Here is an 11,929-nt window from a genome sequence, read left to right as displayed (position 1 = left end):
TGAAATCATGTTATTTTTTTGATATGTTATAATTATTATAATTATTTAAATAAATATTTTTGTATAATATAGTTTAAAATAGAAAATGGAAACGTTGCAGGTTTTATGCTCAATCGTGTTTCAGCCGTATTATCGAGTTTTTCGATTTATGTATCTATAATAACATTTTTGTTTCTAAATAAAAAAGCTTGAAAAATTAATACAAGGTTCCTCATAAGTTGTTCCAAGGTAATAGGTAAATTACCTAGATTTAAATATATCGAAAATACATTGGCACCGAATCACATTGTCAAAATAATTTTTTTAAGCGTTTAAAGTTCAAACTTTTAATTCATGAAAATTTACAAATTATTTTGTTGTTAAACATATCCTTAGAAAAATAAGCGACTTGCAATCGTCTCCGCTTACAATATAATTTTTTGTGTATGCAATATATATTATATTATACATTATATTATTTTATTCAAATTTAACACTATAACACACCTACTTTATAGTTTATTACCTACTCAATTACGAGCTACACTCAACACATATGTTTAGCTTTGAAACATTGAACAATCATAAGACCTCAGCTAGTATGGCATATATGTATTTTATGAACTCATATATTATTGTATTTTGGGTACAAACTACAAAGGTTTATGTATCAATGTTAAATAGTTGAATATTTATATTGTATTTTTTTATACAATAAAAATGAAATTATTATATGATAGTGTAAATTTGAAAGGTTAACTTAATTCAATATTTGTTGTACATACTAGAAACTAGAAATTATTTAGATTGTTTGCTTTAGGTTTAATTATATTATTATGTTGTTTTTTAAATTTTCTATTCTGACGAATCATGAACGGAACATATTTTGCCCATTTAGGAAAGTCTTACGTATAATAAACAATGGTTTGTCCCATTTTAATCACATTTTTTCTCATAATAGTATCAGTCATTCTCATTCAGCTACTATATTTTCGTGTGCACTCGATACAAATACTTTACTGAATGAAAATGCATAATTTTGTCTTTAGTGTCTTCACTTAAGTATTTAAATTGTACAAAAGTGTTAATAGGTATTAAAAAAAAAAAATAAAAATATTTTGTACGAAACATAATATATTTATATTATGTAAATACAGTAATTTCTATATAAGTACCTATACAATATAATATATATATAGGTACCTACGTGATATTAAGACACAAGAATAATGAATAAATAGGAAGTGACAATACGTAGGTAATTATAATTTACTTAATAAGTGTTCATTGTTGTATTATTTTTTTTTTAAAGTTTTAGCTGATGAATAAGTTTATACGTATAGGTAGTTGCATTTTTTATAATTTATAGTTTATACTATACCTAAATGCTGCAATGTACGTTATTATTACACGAAGTACTTACCTATATAACACATAACATAAAATATAAATCAATAAATATCAATATGTAGATACATTGATACGTAGGTACAAACATTACAAAGTATGTAATAATAAATTTAGCATTTTCAAAATAATGTATTTTATAAAAAAATCTTTTGTCTATAACATTTGTTAGCAATAAGTTAATAACGTTTTATTCATATTAAATATTAATTATTAATACTGTACGTATTCATAGGAGTGACTATAAATAGTGTCAACAGAGGCTCTGCCTATAGTACTATAGTATACTGTGGCAGAGGTTGCCACTTTAAAAAGTGCCAGTCATTATAGCCAAGAAAATTTAAAATAGTTGTAGGTATAGGTCTATCGTCTATACCTAGATAAATACATAAGACATAACCAAGGGTCAGAACCTTATGCGCTTAAAAGTACTTAAATATGCACATACGCATTAAAAAACATAATATGCAGTAAAATGTGGAAAATTTGCAATTTATTGAAGAAAATATATATACACATTACACAATATATAATGTACGTGATGGTGCTTTTTTAAAATTTTTTTTGGCATTCGATACAATTTTATCGATAGTGCTAAATTATCCACGTATACCTCTTCAGAAATCCTAAGGGGACCATGCGCAGCGCATGTCACGTGAATCATTTTTTAGTATGGTGGACTAAGTGATTTTCACACTTCACCATATATATAGGGTGCCGCCTCCGGTAGCAATGGTAGCATTACAATTTACAAGCTAGGGAGCATTACAAAAATATACATTAATGAATTAATTTGTTGTCATTATATATCTAATATTTTTTTGATGAACTATAAATTTCTAAAAAAAAATTGTTTTTGTTAATTCATGAAATATGCACATTCGTACAAAAAATAACGTAATATTGCAAAATTATGCAACAAAAATGTTTGTATTTGAAGTTTACGTACTATGTAGATCGAATTTGTATCGAATCAGAATTTCAATATGCACTTTCTAAACAAATATACAAATGCTTAAAGTTCTGAGCCTTGGACATAACTTATAAATGTAAACTCCGAGAGAATTATATTATATTCAAAATTAATTCCTTAATTTTCTATCCAAGATATTTGATTGATACAAAAATTAGTTGTCTTTATCATAATATTTTAGCGAAGGCCGGCTCAAAGGCAATATAAACTTTACAAATAGCTTAGATCATATACTATGGAAGGAGCTATACAGCGTATGATTTTGTTTCCGATATAGCGACGAGTCACCGAATTGGCTGATCAATGTGCGCAAGTGCAATGCAACTCCTCGCATAATTATCCATAGGTAGGTACAATAGGTATCTGTGGATTGTGGATATATATGCGAGAAGTCACGTTGCGCATGCGCATATCGACCACCGAATTCGGCAACTCGTCGCTATATTAGCAACGTTTTTTGTATTGAATTAATACGCTGTGGCTCATATCCATAGTATATGATCTAAAACAAATAAGTACCTCACTGACAATATCAAAAAAAAAAAAATTATTGGACATAATTATTGATAAAGTTGACGGTTATCGGTTGATAAATATATATTAATGTTAATTATTAATAGGGCATAGGTGAGTAATTAATTAGTTAGTTATTAGTTATTCCATATTGTTAATTTTATAAATTACCTACAATACGGTACAAATTAGTTTTATATATTATAATTTATAAGTATAGGTATTAACAATATTATATTTATCACTTTATCATTTTATTATTATAATAAAACCGTGTCTGAGAAGTGAGTACCTATATACACATGTAAGCTGTAAGTATTGAAGCATATTGTACATTATAATAAGTAAGGCTATATCATATTGAATATAGGCTAGCTTATTATAAGTACCAGATACCTATGTCCTACGTCTAACCTACATAGTTAATAATTATTAATTTATTTTATTATAGATACATTATAAACAAAATAGCAATTTCCTATTGCTTTTATTATAATTTCATATTCGGAAAAGTACCTAGTTCATTAGATATAGGTACCTAATCATTTAAAAATGTTGATGAGCAGAGTAGATAAAGTGCTAAAGTGCTACCCCACAACATTTTGCCCCACTACTCCGCTCATCTAAATTATAAATACTTATAACTAATGAACTACATGTCTGAAATCTGATTTTTATAGATTCAAATAATAAATTCTATAAATAATATCCTACTTCAGAACACGGAATTAAAAATGTATGGTGTCATTCAAAAAAGTACAAAACTTAAAAGAATATAACTATAAAAATAGTAACAAATATAATTTTTGTTCAGAAATGTTGTTTTCAAATTACATCAAATTATACATAAAGCTGAAACTTTTCGAAATAATGAGTAGAATCTTAAATGGATTTATGGATCACCTGGTATATATTATATATAACACCCTGAATAAAACGTAGATATTCCTTTTTATTTTTTACACTAATTGCTCACATATTTTGAAGTTTATGTATATTCATAAATATGTTACCAATAATAAGTAAATATTTCATTGAATATTCTATATTTTTATATTTACCTATTCGTTGACATATTGACAATATCCATTATTCTGTATAATCTGTGGGAAATATGTTCAGTTGAAACAGAGAACATTGTAATCAATTATTTAATATAAGATAAGATAAATTAAATAACGATTTTTGCCATATTATGCCCATATCGGTTATATACAATCTATATAATAGATACTATTCTATTACTACAGTGAATAGTCTGTTGTTCTCATTCATTCGTTTGTTTTTGAACTCTGTATTTTAATTTTTTTATATGGCTAAAATTTAAAAAATATTATTTTAAATAAAACCTTTTTTATTAAGTATTTCAATTCTTTAATAGTTAAGATAAAAAGTACCAATCATTTTTTTTTTTTTAATAATATATATATTTACATTTTTTGACTTTTTTGTTACATAAAAATCTGAGTCCTAGCCCCTAATAGGTAATATAATATAATATTATGTATTGTACCTAACTTATAACACAGTGACACGCCGAATACAATAATACATATAAAAAATAACGCTATCAGTTGAACTACAATATACCCATTGTGGTTTGTTTTACGTATTATTATTATATAAACAAGTATTTTTTTCATATCGTTAAATTAATATTACACTCGTCGTAACTATATTGTGTTGTTATTGAAATATTAACACTTTTAATTTATTGCATGTGCCTAGGTATAGCCGTATAGGCATACTATATTTTGTGTATGTACGTCTATTTCAAACTGTATAAAAACCGCTTGTTGCAGTCAAGTCATTATACTATAAGATTAACCAACTATATAGTAACTAACTTATATAAGTTATAAAGTAAACAAAGATGATTGTACTACTTAGGTAGGTACATACTATACGTCTATACACAATAATGTTTTATAATTTTCTTGGTAGATAGATAGATGTGTATACACATTTAGCCATAGTTATTTGATTTAATAGGTATATATTATTATGACGTATAGATACAGTAAAAGAAATTTTTATTTTAATTATTATATTCAGATTGCCGAGTGTAGCAATAAATAATAAGTATAATAACATCGAGGTATATACAAGGTAATTATTTAAATTACTATAATATAATATATACATATAATTTTTACCAAGAAAGTAAAAACATTGTATAATTGTAAAGCCCCGACAACCGATACGGCATGTGTAAATCAAATAACTAATAAGTATTAAACAGCTATTTTTTGTATGTTTAAAAAATATAATTCTAAACAGGTTTTAGGTACATTCTACTTGATCAGATTTTTTTTTTTGATAGCATGCATTTTTAATATACACTGCATCTGGTGATAGGTAGATAATACTACCTATAGGTACATAATATATAATAGTCAGTGGTTTCATACAGTTCTATACCTATTTTGAAAACGAGTTAAAATGTAAATGAGTCTCGGTTTTCAACTTAAAGGTTTTCTATAGTCCCATATAATTCTATCCATCTCGGCGTCTCTATTCATATTATAACACATATAGGTACATATTTAATTCAATATTTATAACTAATATAGGCGCGGTGTGTCGGGATTAGCTGACAAAAGGCAAGGACCCAGTACTCAAAATGTAATCCTATATAATATATCGTACCTATATAGGTACTATGTGCAGTATATATATAAACATTATTACTAGATACATCACTCCTTATAACTTATAATACAGACTATATTATATACACGTCATCGGTCCTCAAACTGTGCGATGTATATGGTATGTACCTGCACATGATGTAAGTACAAATAATACTCAATACTATTCTGCAGACTGCAGAGGAGGCCAGAGCTTATAAGATTAGTAAATTCCATAAAAATATAAAATAATATATTGTACCAGTAAACAACTGGTGTATGTAGTATGTGGTATGTCCAAGAAAACAGTGTATACTGTATAATTAAATTACCCATATTACTCAGTACTTTATAAATGTTTTTGAATTCTGTTTTTGGGACGTGAACTAAACTGTTAGATCATCAAACTCCCGCAGACAGAATTCTAAAATATGTATAGGGTATTAAGTAATGTAGGTGACTGAGTTATAGAGAGTAGCCAGTTTTCGCGGACTCACGGTATAAATGTATAATATACTACACTATAACAATGAAGAACAGTAAAAATTGTTCAGGTACCACGCTAATTATAGTCGCTATACATAATGATATTGTTGTGTGATATTTCTTACGACTATAAATACTATTTAAAAATAATTTTCAACCAACAATATTTAGACTTTAGTATATGATATATATTTATCTTATTCTGTACCGAAGTTTCAAAATAAAATACAGGAATACTATTTATACTTATGCAGAATGTAAATTTTCGCAACTCTACTATTAAATAAATTCGTTCTAATTCATATCAAGTGGAAAATATAGGATGTTTGTGAAATAAAATATTAACTTTAGGAACCTCTGCTACCTATTAGATACATAGAGAATTCAGTTTTATTATTCCTGTATAATATATTTTATATTTGAGTATGTCAACATTCAAGATGGATATTTCCAGTTTCTGTACAATAAAATATGTATATAATAGAATTCAATCCGATCACAATCTAATATAATATAATTGGTTTTGGGTAGGTCTAGTTCCACATTGGTTTGGAAAAAAAAATGTTTCTTGTGAGATGAATTTTATATTATACTTCGAGTTATTTTATATTATGTTTAGGTACCTATTATAATAGGTATGCGATGTCGCTATATGTATAATATAGTACAATATATATTAAAAGTAAGTAGGTTCATACCTACTTTACAAAACGCAAACAAATATAATATACATATTATTAAGTATATTATGTATTATTATACGTTATTATCTTAACATTATAATATTATATAATATATTAATATACAATAAACAGTGGCGTACGCAGGAGTAGGGTTCTAGGGTTCTGACCCCCACCCCCCTGAAATTTCTTTTTTCTATAAAAAAATCTTATTTAACACCATTTTGATACACGCAGATCAATTGTTGGTCATTTTAATAGATATAAAATAAATTGTTGAGTATGACAAAGACATCGATAATCATAGTTCCTGTTTTTTTTTTTTTGGCTGATTTAGAACATTACTAATAAACGTCTGCCATAATCGATGGCATCATCGTCCATCAATTATTACCACGTTTATTACGGCCCGAGGAAGCTCTATAAGCTGATGACCTGGTTAAACACTGTAATGTAGACTAAATTTGAGATCATAACTATAATTAGTTATATAAAAACTGTTAAGTAAAAAATAATGCAAGTTATTTACTCTGATGAAACCCTAACCGAACTAAAATCCTGCGTACGCTACTGATAATAAAGCAAATCGTATGGATCATAATTCATAAATGGTTATAACTTATACAATTAATCGTAACGGTTTTATTATTAGTTTTATGAAAATATTAGATTAAGAATCAACAAATTTGAAGGCAAATAGGTATACATAATATATAGATAATATAGCTAGGTGCCTCATAGTTTATGAACATCGAAAACCGGTTTAATTAAAAACAAAGTGCATCTTCATATTTTTTTTTTTAAATAATCGATAAATTACTTTTAAGAGAAAACACTGCAGTAACGAAAAATTACCGAAAAAAGAAGAAACTTGTTCACGTATTGAACATTTTTTTTACCATTGTACACTCGAAAACTTGTTATAAATGTTTATTACATTATTATTTTTAAATTGCATTGCAGTTTATGTTTGTATTTGAAATGTACATCATTTAGAATTTTCAAAAACGTTAGAATTGAGTTCTGACTACCTACCTAATGAGTTTATTTATTATATAGTAGAGTATATCTATATATATTACGTATATTAAAAGTAATAGATACTGATGAGTGATGAACAATGGCTGGGCATGGGACTTATAGGTAATCGATTAACGTTTAACCCGCGTTTTAAGATATTAATATAAGCCGTTTTTAAGATAAATAAAATAAAATAAAATACTAGTATGGATAGTGTATACCGCCGCCATACGGTATACCTATGTTGCTTAATACTAATTTAAAACTATTTACAAATGGTCTTTATTTTTCTAGTGCAGCTCTTAACAGGAATTTAAGTATATTCTGTAAAAAAGTAAATAAGCAGTGACTATAATTGACTAACCAACTGTAAATTAAGATTGCCTTCAAAAAGATAAAAAATACCATACAAAACAACTATAATATGAAGATTTTAATGTTCTAAATATCAAAAACTCATGTTTGAAATCAGCAGTACTTTTTTAAAACAAACATAATGTCATCCTATCACCCCTATGTCATGGTGTTGATATCAGGTATCAGGTATGCCGGTACCTATTGTTTTTACAATGATGTATTGATGTATTTCTTATTTTTTTTGTGTCGGAAGACACTTTTTCAAGTAGAAAAAATGCTACAATCATTGACTTTGAGAGAGGTTTCTGGTAGTTAATTGAATCTAGTTAGTTTTTTGCAGAAATTATTAAAATATTCAGGAAAAACGACAAAGTGATACATAATACAAAAATGTGTTAAAATTGTAATATGATTATTAAAATAATTGTTTGGTGATTATCAAAAAGCTAGACCGTCACCACTCGTAATCGTTTTTTATTGAGAACAACACCGTGGTGTTATAATTTACGACTATCTTTAAAGTTTAAACTATCTGTTGTGCACTTGTTCTACTCGTAATATTATAATAATAATATTCAAAATATAATCTATATAATTATATATTTATATAAATTTAATTATAATCTCAATGTATTATTTGAATACAATTATTTCTACCATTAATATATTTATATTCCTACAAATATAATATTTATAATATTTTGCTTACCACTTCGCCCAACGTTGCCACTTATATTCTTCTGAATTACATCTCGTATATTCAAATCTTTATAATCCATATTTAGGGATTAGAAATTGGGGTATGTTTGATTACACATTCAACCAATATCTCGTCTTGCTCCTTATTAAACTTGACCATTGCAGAACTCATGTTTGAATGACCGATATTAACGATATTATTATAAATGAGAACATTGCATAATTGTATTGTATTATTAATTATTATAAAAACAACAAGTCTATCACGACATGAACGCGACTTGACTGCTCGAAGACCAGTCAGCTCACATTCGCGCTGCGAATAAACTTACATCGCCGACCGCGATTGCGCAGGGGAAACCAACGCTATTTAATTTACATGTTTGTACCAGTAGTTGCGTGATCTCGATCGCACAAGGGAAACCGGACCTTTACACGTGAATCCCGGGCGGTGACAATGTATTAGAAATTGCCTAAGCGTTGCTCCTTTAATAAAAGCAATAGAGAGGCGGCCCCTTAAACACTGCAGCAGTAGACAGTAACCTATACTCAATGATGAGATACACTCGCGACACTAATATACTGTACAGCAGATCGATTAATTATTTCGTAATTCATGTTACCTGTGATTAAAAATTATAATAATAATATATTTTGTAAATAACTCAAAAATGTAAAGTGTTTAGAATAATAATATTGTTTGCAAGGTGTGCATCTACACTCCTCGGCGTGCGCCTGTCTACGAAAATATAATACTCTACAATATATTATATAGCATTATATTATTCTTAATTCCCTATAATAAAATTCAGAGATTACCACAACTAAGTACCTACTAACATTTACCAGTATTTGCGAATGACTGCGTTTACTGTCAACATTTACTTGTAGTGAATGCTAAGCATACAGAGCATTTAAGCATTAACTTTAAACAATATGTGAGTCAAAACTCCCCAATGATTTTGGTGTTTGTCAACATTTACCCATGACTGTCAGAATTCAGCTACCGTTGTCCGTAGACATTCACAGTAAAATGCATTGAAACATCTTGAAACCATATTAGGTAATTTAATCTTTTTTAAATTGCCTACACTTAACGCCTTAACTACTCGCAATCATTATAAATTAGTGTATTTTAGACTTTCAGAGTATAATAAGCTATACTTATTTGTTATATGCGTTTCGGTAGGTACCCATTGCATTTTTAGATATTTGATTTAGATTTTTTTTTGTGTCAAATCTGGCAATAAAAAACGAACACGGAACAATCATAATATATTGATCTCGGGCAATTAATATTTAATTTAATGCTCCAATAAAACTAAAAATTTGAACACAAATTCATCATCTAAATCATGTTTAAGAAGACGCCACACCCGTTGTGTTGTCTTCGTCTTATAAGTGCGTATAACAGCAAATGTTACGCTCAGCAGAACACATGTAGGTCCGTTTGCTTAACAATTAAAGTGAATTGACCTATAATCAAATTTAGAAGTAAGAATATTATCTAGTAAACTTCGTTGGGTTTTTTATATTTTGATTTTAAACCAAGTTTTAAAATTGTAAATTGTTTGTGCCTTTTAAAATACTTATAACTTGTTTTACAATTAAAATATGAAAAAAAAACCCAAAGAGGTTCACTAGATATTATTCTTACTTCTAAATTTGATAATAGGTCAATTCACTAATAAATCATAAATGTATGTAACAACTATGACCAATTTGATAGGTTGTCAAAAATCGAACTTTAAAGTTTAAATGCATATAAAAAAAAAACTGTACCTATGTATATTTTTAATATTTTTTAACTGCTATCGTAACAATATATCAGAAGCCTTGTATTAAATTTTCACGCTTTTTGACCCAACGAATACAATTTTATTGACATTTATAGAAAAAAAACTAAAAAATTGGACACTAAAAATATCCATAAATACCTCAAACAAAGTGAAAATATTTTGAAAATCTTAAAGTGTGTCGAAAATGCTAATCTAAACATTCAGTAATAATTTCATGTATCTACATTCTACAGTTATAAGTTTTTGAATAACAAAAAAATAAGAAAATTGTTGTATCAGAATTTGTTAATTTACGGATGAATATATCCAATATCTAACTTCAAAGTTCAAGCGCTCGTAAAAATTAAATTTGACTTTCAGGTAAGTTATTTTATGTTAAATGTTGGAAAACTTAAGGAGAATCTTGTACATTTTCAAAAGTTAAATATAAATAGAAACATTTTTATGAATTTATAATTCGAAATAATTTGCCAATTTTCTTAATCTTAATGAATTTTATCAAACACTCATAAAAAATTAATGAGTATTAACGTTCAACTTTTATTTAATTTCCTTGAAAAAAAAACGTATGAGGAAAGTTGTATAATACTTTCAAGCTTTTTGACCGAGAGTAAAATATTTTATCGACAATCATAAGAAAAATAACTAATAAAATTTATGGGTGACATAATTTACTACTTACCTATACAGTGGAACCTCAATTATCCGGGGTAATGATGGGGAGGGGGTCACACGGATAAATGAAAATCACGGTTAATCGAGACTTTTTATAATAATGAAACTTTTTTTTAATTTTAATTAGAAATACATAGGTACAATTTTATAATAATGAAATTTTAAAAATTTGATTAAATTATAATTAGAAATATGTATACATACATAATATACATACAATAATTTTATACAACAAGTTATTAGGGCTTAAAATATGAAGTTATCAGTCTTTGTTTTTTTTGGTTTGAAAATATAATTTTCCTTACTTCACTTCTAATTTTTCTTAAGCCAATAATGTCATGGAAGTCAAAATCGATGTACAATATTGCTTATCTTCATATTATTATCGTCAAAAATGTCATTAATATAATTGTCGATATCGTGTATTATGTAATATAAAATTTTAAATTTTTGGAAGAGTGAGCACGGTTAATCGCAAACACGGATAATCGAGTCACGGATAATCGAGGTTCTACTGTAGTCAGAAAAAAACGAGTTTTAAAGATTGAGTATTATTCATTTGTAGCATTAAAATTTGTTTAAAAGTAACTATAAATTTCATAAAACAAAGGGAATATTAATAATTTGAGTATATTTAATTTGATTGTATTATAAAAATATCCCATTAGATTAATGTTCCCAATCAATTATATTCCAATTAATTTATTAAAA

Source organism: Metopolophium dirhodum, chromosome 1 (genome assembly GCF_019925205.1).
Source record: "Metopolophium dirhodum isolate CAU chromosome 1, ASM1992520v1, whole genome shotgun sequence".
NCBI lineage: Eukaryota > Metazoa > Arthropoda > Insecta > Hemiptera > Aphididae > Metopolophium > Metopolophium dirhodum.
This window is presented reverse-complemented; position numbering follows the sequence as displayed.